The sequence below is a fragment of the Littorina saxatilis genome, linkage group LG17, assembly GCF_037325665.1.
Source record: "Littorina saxatilis isolate snail1 linkage group LG17, US_GU_Lsax_2.0, whole genome shotgun sequence".
NCBI lineage: Eukaryota > Metazoa > Mollusca > Gastropoda > Littorinimorpha > Littorinidae > Littorina > Littorina saxatilis.
In genome coordinates this window covers 36,612,872-36,624,899 of record NC_090261.1, presented here as the reverse complement: position 1 = coordinate 36,624,899, position 12,028 = coordinate 36,612,872, and the positions used below count along the sequence as shown (strand labels likewise).

Genomic DNA, 12,028 nt, shown 5'->3' with positions numbered 1-12,028 from the left:
ACACATCAAGTCTTATTTGTAACGCGCACACACACACACACACACACACACACACACACACACACACACACACACACACACACACACACACACACACACACACACACACACACACACACACACACACTGATCATTCAGGCCAAGGGATCTAGCAGAGCTACATCAATTTAAACAAAACAAATGACACGCAATTCAAAGTTTACCGGTGGACGTCGTAATTCTCAGTCTTTTGTACTTACGGACAGGTCTAACACTCTGGCAAGTACATTGCAGTGGAATTAAATTAATCAGACGACTGTAATCCAAATTGCTTTCCTGTAAGGATGCCGAAACGTTCACATGAGAAACCGAGTACAAATAATTAACCACGATATTGTCCTCAGACACAGGACAACAATCAAACAGTCAGAAATCAAGTATATACTAAAATGTGCGAAAATACTTAGCGATTGCTCTCTTTCATTGTAAAAAAAAAATTCTTCTTCACAAACGATACATTTGTGTAGCTGGTTCGTGTACCTGTTTGGAAAAGGGCCAGTACGATCACTGCTTAAAAGCACACTCCTTCAGGCGTTTATTTGGGACAAGACCATCCCTCCACATGGACACATACCACAATTCAACACACTGACTGCTTGCTCTGGTGAGTTGGAATTTCTAAATGGATTAAATTAGTATCTTTTACGCAATGCATTGTAATCTGCATGTTATGTTATGCTCTGGCCTTACTTGTAGGCGAACGGTATGTTATATGTCCGTCTGTCGGTTATGTCCTAATGTTGTATATATATATGTCTTGTATACTTTCCATTTACATATTTAATATACATGTTGAAGGATAAATGATGATACATTGTAGACGGATGCATGTTATTGATAAAAAGCCCCACAATGATGTGCTTGGCAAAACAACAACAAAACAAAAAAATTAGTATCTTTTACGCAATGCATTCATAAAAAAAATTCCATCGGTGCACAGAGAGCGCCCAGGCTTTTAATTTTTGGTATGTGACCAAGTAGATGCATGACAATCAATTATTCATGAGATTATTGAATCAACTTTGATGCATGGTTTTAAGGTTGTCCTCAATTGAGCCCGAAGTCGACTTCACCAAGTCTTTTTACCGAAAACTTACTGCAATAGCTCCGTGCGGCCAGCTTCGCGGAGTACACTTCGGGTAGTCTTTTTACCGAAAACTTACTGCAATAGCTCCGTGCGGCCAGCTTCGCGGAGTATACTTCGGGTAGTCGACTTCGCCCAGGTAAGGACAGGTTTTTATCCCGTGTAAGAGCCTGACCAGTCCCCTGTTTCTTACAGGCGAGAATAGGCGAGATTGACGAGTGGGGCGAGGAAGAACATGCCTGGGCACATCTCGCCGCGAGTGACGCTAGAATTCTCGCCTCGAACGCTAGGTAGCTTTGGGCTTGCTCGCTTGGCGAGAAAACATGGCGGCCACGCAGCTGCCCATCCGATTGGGTGTCCATGGTTTTTGACCGGCCAGTGCAGACGACTTTTTCGGTATCAACCAATGGTGTTTAATTCTTGCGTAGCTAACCATTAAACCGTTTCATGGACACTCTCGCCTCCTAGCTTCGCAAGTGGCAAGCCGAAAGAATATCTCGCCTGAAAGAAACACGCGTCAGATCTGAAATGGTGAACCGAACTGTTTTCACGATTACGAGTGTGCCTTCAATTACACCTCGTACACAGACATATTTTTTTCCGGATTGTCCTGGCACTTTAATTACACAGCTGAGCACGGTGGGTTATAATCAAGGCATCCTCTACGATGATACTGGCGGAAACACTTGCAGGAAACCGAAGACATGACAACATGTAAGCTGTGCAAGCCGATACGCTGGTATCGTCGAGTAAGTAACACAAGCCAACTCATTTTTCTTTGCCCTTTTCCTTTTTTTTTACAGTACTTTTTTGTTTGTTTTCTTCTTTTTTACATTTAGTCAAGTTTTGACTAAATGTTTTAACATAGAGGGGGAATCGAGACGAGGGTCGTGGTGCATGTGTGTGTGTGTCTGTGCGTGTGTGGGTGTGTGTGTAGAGCGATTCAGACCAAACTACTGGACCGATCTTTATGAAATTTTACATAAAAGTTCCTGGGAATGATATCCCCGGACGTTGTTTTCTTTTTTTCGATAAATACCTTTGATGACGTCATATCCGGCTTTTTGTAAAAGTTGAGGCGGCACTGTCACACCCTCATTTTTCCATCAAATTGATTGAAATTTTGGCCAAGCAATCTTCGACAAAGGCCGGACTTTGGTATTGCATTTCAGCTTGGTGGCTTAAAAATTAATTAATGACTTTGGTCATTAAAAATCTGAAAATTGTAAAAAAAAAAAATTGTTTATAAAACGATCCAAATTTACGTTCATCTTATTTTTCATCATTTTCTGATTCCAAAAACATATACATATGTTATATTTGGATTAAAAACAAGCTCTGAAAATTAAATATATAAAAAATATTATCAAAATTAAATTTTCGAAATCAATTTAAAAACACTGTCATCTTATTCCTTGTCGGTTCCTGATTAAAAGAAATATAGATATGATATGTTTGGATTAAAAACACGCTCAGAAAGTTAAAACGAAGAGAGGTACAGAAAAGCGTGCTATCCTTCTCAGCGCAACTACTACCCCGCTCTTCTTGTCAATTTCACTGCCTTTGCCACGAGCGGTGGACTGACGATGCTACGAGTATACGGTCTTGCTGAATAATTGCATTGCGTTCAGTTTCATTCTGTGAGTTCGACAGCTTGACTAAATGTTGTATTTTCGCCTTACGCGACTTGTTTCTGCTTGTGCGTGTGCTATCTCTAATTATAAACCATTGTCTCTCCATATCTTTCTTTGATTTCAGTTCGTTTTGTCTTTGTTTTCCTGGCCTGTGTCAACGGCTGGTTTGGAACTGGTGTGTTTCTTCTCTTTTCTTTCTGTCTTCTTTTTCTTTGGTCACCCTGCAATTGTAAACCAGACTCATTTTTCCCCTTCTGTACGTATTTCTCTTCTTCCCTACTCTTTTAATGTTTTTCTTTGTTAACCGCTAATTGACAACAAGTGTTTCTCTTCTCTTTTCCTGTTGTTTTGTTCTTCTTGTTTTGTTCACCCTTGTTCACCCTAAAGAAATGTATACAAGTGCTTACCATTTTTTCATCTTTTTTTTTTGCTCACCCTTGGTCAACCTATAACAGTACAATCGCGAACCATTTTCTCCCTCTCTCTTGTCTTTTCTGCGTTCTTTTTACCTCTTGTTCCCGTGGTTAACCGCTAATTGTTGGAGTTGTCCAGCAAACAGCAAAGTGTCAAACTTTCTGGGCTGGCTCTTTGCACAGACCTCTGTAAACTGACCACGAGTTGTGTTGTCTAAGACCAGCCGTTTGAAGCCATCACCCCAGTTGCAACATCTTGTGCACAATGGATTCTTTCAAGTTTTGTTGTTGTTTCATTTTAGGATGTTGCAGTTTGTAACCTATTGTGTGACTACACCGTGCTGTTTTTATTTTATTTTTTATTTTATATTTCATGTATTTGAAAGAAAAAAATCCAGTTTGTAAAACGAATGTCATTCTAGTTGCTAGATCGTGTGCACAATTGGTTTCCAACAGCCTGTTTTTAAAATGTTTTAGGTTATCACTTGTTCTGTAACATTATACATTGCATTCTTCTGTTTTCTGCTATCACACGCTATATATCTTCTGTGAAATCGTAAAACGGTCACGAATTGTGTTTCCCAAGACCAACAATTTGAAGCTATCACTCTAGTTGAGCTACAACTTGCGCATAAAGGGTTTCCTTTCAGATTTAGTTTTGTTAGTTTTTAGGGTGTTTCACTGGCAGTTTATTTATACTGCGGTGATTCTTTGGGGTTTTGTTGTTGCTTTTATGAGGGGGGGGGGGGGGGGGGTTGTGACGAGGAAGGGGGGATCTGCATTCACACTATAGTTGCTACATCTTGTTCACAATGGTTTATTTAAGAATTTTGTTGTTTTGTCGTTTCACTTTGTAATCTTTAGATTAAGTGTAAATTGTAAAAAAAAACCGTCATTTAAAAAATAACATTGTAAGAACACTAGCGGACGTTGACTTCTTCAATTGTCCTTGAACCGAAAAGCGTGCCTACCTGCCATGAAAAATATCGATATTGAATATATTTCCCAGTCAGTGTGAAGCTGCCATAATCTACAATCCCACGACTTTAGCATAGTAAAAGCGGACACGAGATGCTCATAACATTCTGAAGTTTGTATCAAACTGAAAAGCAAAACTGTCTGTCAAATTCATCTCACGTCGAGTCGAGAAAGCGGAGATTACGACTTTCCCCAAGGCGAATAAATCTGACTACATGAGGATTTGCTTTCTAAGTGGGCTAGAAAGATCACGGATGTGGCCATGGGCTAATAATTTTATTGGACGAGCGTCACTGACCGTGAGAGGGTAATATATATTATGTGAATATTGAGACTTCATGGGACCTCTTTTTGTCGAATTTCTATGGTGGCGTAAAAAGCGGGAGTGTCGCTGACGAAATTATAGCTACGTTATGCCCAGACGTACAGACTCCCTGGACGGTATAACCGAGAAAATGCAACAGACAGACAAACAGACATGCATATACACACACGTGCATGCACGCGTGCCGCGATAGTCATGCAGATTTAATTGTCCCTGCCTTTTGTTGTTATTTCAAGATTTGATTGGCACAGGATCTCACGCAGAATAACATGATAACTGCAATGGACATCTATCACTCTAATCGGGAAAAAAGACCACTACCTACACAACAACAACAACAGAGACTCTAAATCCATATCAACAACACCAACACCAACACCACCACCACCACCAACAACAACAACAACACCGTGATAGGTGTCAGTTTTGTTCGTTCTCCTTCTTCCATTTCGTTTTTCCGCCAATACCGTCATATTTTGTAACACCCAAGAATTAAGTCAAAGAAATTAAGAAATCCACCAAGCAACCATCCTGAGAGCCACAATTCTGACAAACCAAAACAACTTAATTTCAATACTACACTTGTAGTGTAGAAACTCACCACTTCATCGGAATTACCACCACAACAAACTTAAACACACCACAAAACACAGATCGTAGCATCCGTTTCTTCAATGAAGGGGAAAATCACACACCGTAGACTCCCCCGCATATATATCAAACGTTGATGAAAAAGGAATATAAAAACTTCACATGATTCTCAGTGTCGAAGCCCAACTTTCTCCCCCTTTCTCCGCTGAAATGCATTTCCCTCCGACCCCAACTGCTGAAAGAAGGGAAATGACATTACTTTGGCACAGGCCACCACCACTGTCGCTAAAGCCTCAAACTCCCGATTGCTTTGAACACTGTCCCAAGACAAACGAAGGGGAAATGATAAACGCAGAAAACGCAGAGCCTGTATCAACTGGACAGAGAAATCGTCCTCGAGATAAAAAAAAAAAAAAGCGATCTTTGGATGCGGCAGTATCAAAATATCGCATGTTATGTGGCTGTTTTAGGCTACAGCTTTTCCACACCACGGAAATCGCTGGACACGCACACACACACCCGCACGGGACGGACAACAATCCTGGACTGAAAACTATTTGTGACAAATCGTAGGAGGCTTTGATTTGAAGAAATACCTGCCGTGCCCGTGTTAACGTTCGTATAGCATGAAATCCACACATTGACATGTATACAGATCTGCCCAACTGCCTTTCTCTTTTCTTGTCAGGGTCACAAAACGGGAGTAGATCGTCCGCTAACATTTTGTAAGGCGGATACAGGTTTTTTTCTGTCTCCGTTGTGTCCTTTTTGCTCGCTTTCGCTTCAGTTCCATTGGAATGGCAGTCCGACTATATTGCAGCGTGCAAACGGGACCGTCACAGAGAGAAATACTTTTTCTTGCACAGGCGCCTGACATGGACTTTTTCATGTGTTAAAACTCGAAGACAGTGAAAGCTTCTTTTTGGTCCACAAGGGAGTTAATGAACCACTGTGCCTTTCGTCGTGCAGCGTCTTAATCAGGAGTTACCAGTCACTTGATTTCACTGACCCCGTAAAGAGAGCTGCCGATTTCGCGCAATGGGCAAGTTTTAGAGGCCTCTACGCGTTTTCGGCAAAACGCACTCGATTTCTCGAAATGGGCAGCGTTTTGCCGATTACGCGAAATGGGCAAAAATGTTGACGAATCCGCGAATTCAGCAATAACGTGAAGTGGGAACGAGAGATACATATTGGAGCTCATTATTAGAATTTAAGTCTTTGCTTAAATTTGGTTAAGACTTGCTTCAGTAGCTCCCCATAACAAGTAACGTATGAAGGCAAAGCCTGTTGGAAATAATTATTCCGATCCTTTTCTGTATGAATTCGCATCTTCGGGAAACAATCAAAAGGAGGTTATTCCCTGTGGCGCCAACAAAGGCGTGTCTTCGGTGTTAATTCATACTGAGCTGTATATAGTATGGTCAGCTTGTCTCACCTCACCTTCAAGAAATAAAGCTCTTTCACGGCGCATACAAACAAAATATTTTTCCTTCGGGTTTGGTGTATCATGATACACGTGTCATATTATGGTTCATTTGAATATGTTTGTTAGCTTGATAATAAGACAGCTATGAAAAAATACTGTTATTTCGTCACAACTGCCAAGCGTCCAGAATCTCGATGTCGTCAATTGTTATGTTTCTTTATGGACGAATAGGATTGCAACTGCTAAGTCCTTCAACGTTGTTTTTTGCTTGTTCTGTGGTGTTATTATTTTTCACGACAGAAGCCGAATAACACCTATCATATAACGTATTATTTTTCTTTATCGTTACCACTTTATTATTTGTTTGCTCACCAATGATTTTCTAATTTGCATATGCCGACCAACTCGTCCTACAAGGGCTAACTGAAGTGTTGTCGTGACTTGACGTTCTTTTTTCTTCTCAATTTTAAGGTCATTATAGAGCCATTTATAACCGTTTGCCTGGTCGGGGAAGGTTACCTTAAGTATGACTTGCTTCTCACCTATCACACAAACTCGTAATGGGGTCGTTCAGACGTGACGGGCATTTTTGGTGTACCGTCACGGTGACATATTTATTTCAGAAGGTAAGACACGCCGGATTTGTCGTGAAGGGAGAAGGAAGTGTGTGTGTGTGTGTGTGTGTGTGTGTGTGTGTGTGTGTGTGTGTGTGTGTGTGTGTGTGTGTGTGTGTGTGTGTGTGTGTGTGTGTTTGTATGTGTGTCTGTGTGTTTGTATGTGTGTGTGTGTGTGTTTGTATGTGTGTGTGTTTGTGTGTGTGTGTGTGTTTGTGTGTGTGTGTGTGTGTATCTGTGTGTCTGTTTGTCTGTCTGTCTGTGTGTGTGTGTGTGTGTGTGTGTGTGTGTGTGTGTGTGTGTGTGTGTGTGTGTGTGTGTGTGTGTGTGTGTGTGTGTGTGTGTGTGTGTATATCTGTGTGTCTGTTTGTCTGTCTGTCTTTCTGTCTCTGTCTGTCTGTGTCTGTGTCTGTCTGTGTGTGTGTGTGTGTGTGTGTGTGTATCTGTGTGTCTGTCTGTCTGTGTCTGTGTCTGTGTCTGTCTGTCTGTGTGTGTGTGTGGAGAGTGGGTGGTGGAGGTGGAGTGGGGATGGGTGTTGTTCCGCGTTGCACTGCTTCTCCTGCTCCTGCTGATGTGGAAACACTTGCAAAGTTATTGAGGATGAGTGTATTCATTTAATACAACTTAATTTCGCTGGCTGTTACGGTACGACGACGACGACGACGACATGCAACAACAACAACAACACCAACAACAACAACACCAACAACAACAACAACAACAACAACAACAACAACAACAACAACAACAACAACAATAACAACAAAACGAGCAGAGGCAGGAACACCAGTAACAACAGCAACAACAATAACAGCACGCCCTATGCATTCTGCACCTTCTGAGGTCCTCTCTGTCTCAAAAGACCAATTCCGGACATAACTCTGTCACAATAGACCAATTCCGGACATAACTCTGTCACAAAAGACCAATTCCGGACATAACTCTGTCACAATAGACCAATTCCGGACATAACTCTGTCAAAGTTTGATTTGTATGGGATGTGAATACTCTTGCTTCTGTCCCAACATCTTTTGTCAACACTTAATTACAAATAAAAGATGCATAGAGGTACACAGTGCATGTGCCTGTACCTATCAAGCAAGCAAAATGACCAGCAGGACGCGTGGAACGGAGAGGGGAGGGGGGGAGGTGTTAAGGGGGGTGGGGAGGTGAGAGGGTGGAGACTGCGACGAAATTCCGTCTGGGTGCCATGTGTGCGCCTTCTTCAAACAGGAAAGCTGTTGGAAACAAAAAAGATGGTGAGCGGAAGAGCAGTTGGGCGGGGAGGGGCTGGGGTGGGGGTGGGGGTGGGGGCGAAGCCGGGGAGAAAAAGAGAACGGGAAAAAAGGAGGGGGGACTGAACGAGTTGAGAAAAGTGACAGTCGTCAAAGGAATAACAGGCCACAAAAAAGACCAGAAAAAACACAAAAACAAAAGCAAAATCAACAGGAGGTAGGAGCACGAGAGAGAGAGAATAAGGGTGGGGCACCGTAAGGTGGTAGAAAATGTGACAGTCCTCGAAACAGAAAAAGAGGCAGAACAAGACTTAGTTGGGAGTGGGGGGGGGGGGTGCTAAGTAGGGAGAGAGAATAGCACATTAGGGGTTGAAAAAAGGGACAATCATCGAAGAAAAACCAGAGAATGAATTAAATCTATAGAGTGTGGGTGTCAGTTTCGAGGGACAGGGGATGGGGATGGGGAGAGGGGTGGTTGGGGCAGGACGGACGATGAGGGATTGGAAGGGGGACTACATTGCCGGTGTCGGAGAAAGAGTGACAGTCTTACGAGCAAAACCAAGGGACATAAAAAAAAACATCAGTTGACCGAGGTCACGAGGCGTTTGTTTAACTGGCCAGTGATGGGCCGGAGTGTTGGACTTGACAATGACGGACTTCGCGACTGCTGATTGTAACACTGAACAGTGGCTGGCCGTCTCAGCTGGACAATTAACAGACGACCGCAGTTAGCTAATTTGTTATACGTTAGGGTTAGCTCATTTGTTAAGGTCAGCCCCTTTATAAACTGCCACTGGCCAACTGAAGTTTTATCATCACCCAGGGCAAATAACAATTTACGACTGAGGGTTATACCCTTCAATGATCTACCTACCTCCCCACATTCATAAGTCAGTCAGTCAGTCAGTCAGTCAGTCAGGCAGGCAGGCAGGCAGTCAGTCAGTCAGGCAGGCAGGCAGTCAGGCAGTCAGTCAGGCAGTCAGTCAGTCAGTCAGGCAGGCAGGCAGGCAGGCAGGCAGTCAGGCAGTCAGTCAGGCAGTCAGTCAGTCAGTCAGTCAGGCAGGCAGGCAGGCAGTCAGTTAGTCAATCACGGTCACAAACTATGCGCGCGCGCGCGCGCGCGTGTGTGTGTGTGTGTGTGTGTGTGTGTGTGTGTGTGAGAGATTGCATGGAATGTCTGCCTGTTATGTGTACTGTGCACTGCCATGTGTGCATCTTTTCGCGCATGCACTCGTGCCTTTCATTGCATCAATCAGTGTGCACAAGTGTGCAATCTTATATGTTTTTATGCCTGCGCCTGTTTGCGTCAGTGCATTATAGAGTACATGCAATGTTCCCCGCCTATATTATCTATGCATAGCTCTGAAACGCCAAAGCTTTTGTATTCATGTTAGTGTGTTTTGTCAACAACTAGTGACAGTATGTTGACGCACGCGACTCAAGGGCAAGGGGTATTACAAGCACTATATATAAGGGGTTTTCAATTTTGGGGCAAAAATGAAAAAAAAAATCGGGAGGGAATAATCTTCACCAAAGGAATCAGCAATAATTTTATGTTGAACTATACACATTGCGTATTCCATAGGTCGCTTCTTGCCACTTTTACAAAACTATGTGAAGAAATACAAAAATGTGAAAAAATGTACACATGTAAAAATGTCCGTCGTGTCACGGACAAGTTTTTTATTTTTTTTATGATAAATTTAATCACTCAGTCCATTTATTTTCAGTTACACAACACACAGATCAGCCTTCAATGGAATAAATCAAAATATGTGGGTTTTGTTTTAAAGAAAGTGCATTGATTACAGAAAATAATAGAGTAGAAAGAAAAAGTAATAAATCACAGCACACGTCAACACACATAAAACTGAAACAAATGCACACATTTATGTGAAACCTTTTTTTATTAGTAACTCTAAACGATGGCAACAAGCACCCAAAACCCTTGATTATGAAACAACATCTTTGGTTTGCAAATTAAGCCTTAGTGTGCAGTGTGACACGATGGACACGCTCGTGACACGATGGACACGCTCGTGACACGATAGACATTTGCACATACAAAAGGAAGCAAGTTTGAAAATTACATTTTTTTAAAATTGGGTATTAAACTAAGCAAACAAAAAGCAGAATTGGAATGCCTTTCCACATGGCATTTTTATAAAACTGAACGAGTCAAGAGGAACGACTGAAAAAGTGTAAAGGTAACCGTCTTTGAACTTAATGTCTGTTATGATAGCGAGCTCTAGGTTGAGTGAACACATCAGACTGCTACGGGGTGTGTCTCCGGAAAAGCTTCTCTTGCACATGATTCCATACAAATAGATCTACAGTGTAATGATCAGAGAAGCCATCTTTTTTAACTGGCTCAGAGATGACAGCCAGAATATCTTCATGGGGGTACCATAGTGTGTCCTTCATTCTTGGTGAAAAGAAACAATTGTCCTTTCCAAGTTGGTGCAAGCAGTCCACCAGGTATTCTCGATTGTCAACGTCTACCACTAGACCGGGATATGCCATCTTGTCGTAAGCGACAAACACCCAACGCCCAAGATAATCTTCCGGTCGAATTCCTTCTACACTCTTCAAAAAAAGTTAAGGATAACTTTTTTATAAGCACGCCACACATAACAGACAAGACCGAATTCTTTGGGTTTTTTTTTAAATTATATAATTGAACAACCAAGGAGTAATGACAAACAAAGCAAAGATCGAACGCGGCAGCGACAATTTAGCTAGAGTGTGTCAAACGTGACAACCCTCGAAAATGGAATTCACAACAATGTGAATCAGTGTCAATAACGCGTGTGCCCTCCGTTGTGTGCCAGGCATTCAACACATCGTTGGCGCATGGAGTGGATCAGGTTGCATATGTATGCTCTGGGAACTCCATTCCACTCCTGCTGGAGCCATTGCAGCAGTTGACCCAGATTGGCAGGAGGAGGGTGATGTTGCTGTACCCGACAACAAAGCTCGTCCCACATGTGCTCTATGGGGTTCAGGTCCGAGCTGTTGGCTGGCCACATCATCCTGTTGACCCTGGCCTGCTGGATGAAGGTGCTTACAGCTGCAGAGCGATGGGGAGGTGCGTTGTCATCCTGAAGAATCGCATGAGGGCCGATCGCTTGGAGGGCTGGAATGACCAGGGGTTGCAGGATCTCATTCTGGTAGCGGACAACGGTCAAGTTGCCCACTACATGGTACAGAGGTGTGCTTTGACGTGTGCTGATCCCTCCCCAGACCATCACAGAGCCTCCGCCAAAACGCTGTCGTTCCAGAACAGCGCCTTCTGCGAAGCGCTCTCCGCGACGCCTTCACACTCGGATGCGACCATCAGCAGGTTCCAAGCAAAAGCGGAACTCATCTGTAAACAACACCTGAGCCCTCTGCTGACGTTGCCACCTCACATGTTGAGTGCACCAGGCTCGGCGAGCTGCTCGGTGATTAGCCGTCAGGGTTGTTCCTCGGACTGGATGCCTTGCACGCAAGCCAAAGTTGTGTAAGCGGTTTCGGATCGTCTGACCACTAACAACAGTGTTGCCGTGGTAGCTTGTAAGCGTTGCCTAATGTTGTTTGCCGTAGCCATTCTTTGTTGCATGGCCTGCCTCTGAATGAAGCGATCCTCTCTTTGTGTGGTGACTCTGGGCCGACGAGAACGTTGTCGCTCCTGCACTCTTCCAGCTGCG

At 43.1% G+C, this 12,028-nt stretch overlaps 1 protein-coding gene across 1 annotated transcript in view; it reads left to right on the top strand.

The window, feature by feature from the left end:
* The first annotated feature begins 1,749 nt into the window (after window positions 1-1,749).
* LOC138953834 (NPC intracellular cholesterol transporter 2-like) overlaps window positions 1,750-12,028 on the top strand; it is a 25,345-nt gene continuing 15,066 nt past the window's right edge. Inside the window, exon 1 of the mRNA XM_070325781.1 lies at window positions 1,750-1,872. The gene's annotated coding sequence lies outside the window, so the exon portion shown is untranslated. The remainder of the gene's footprint in view (window positions 1,873-12,028) is intronic.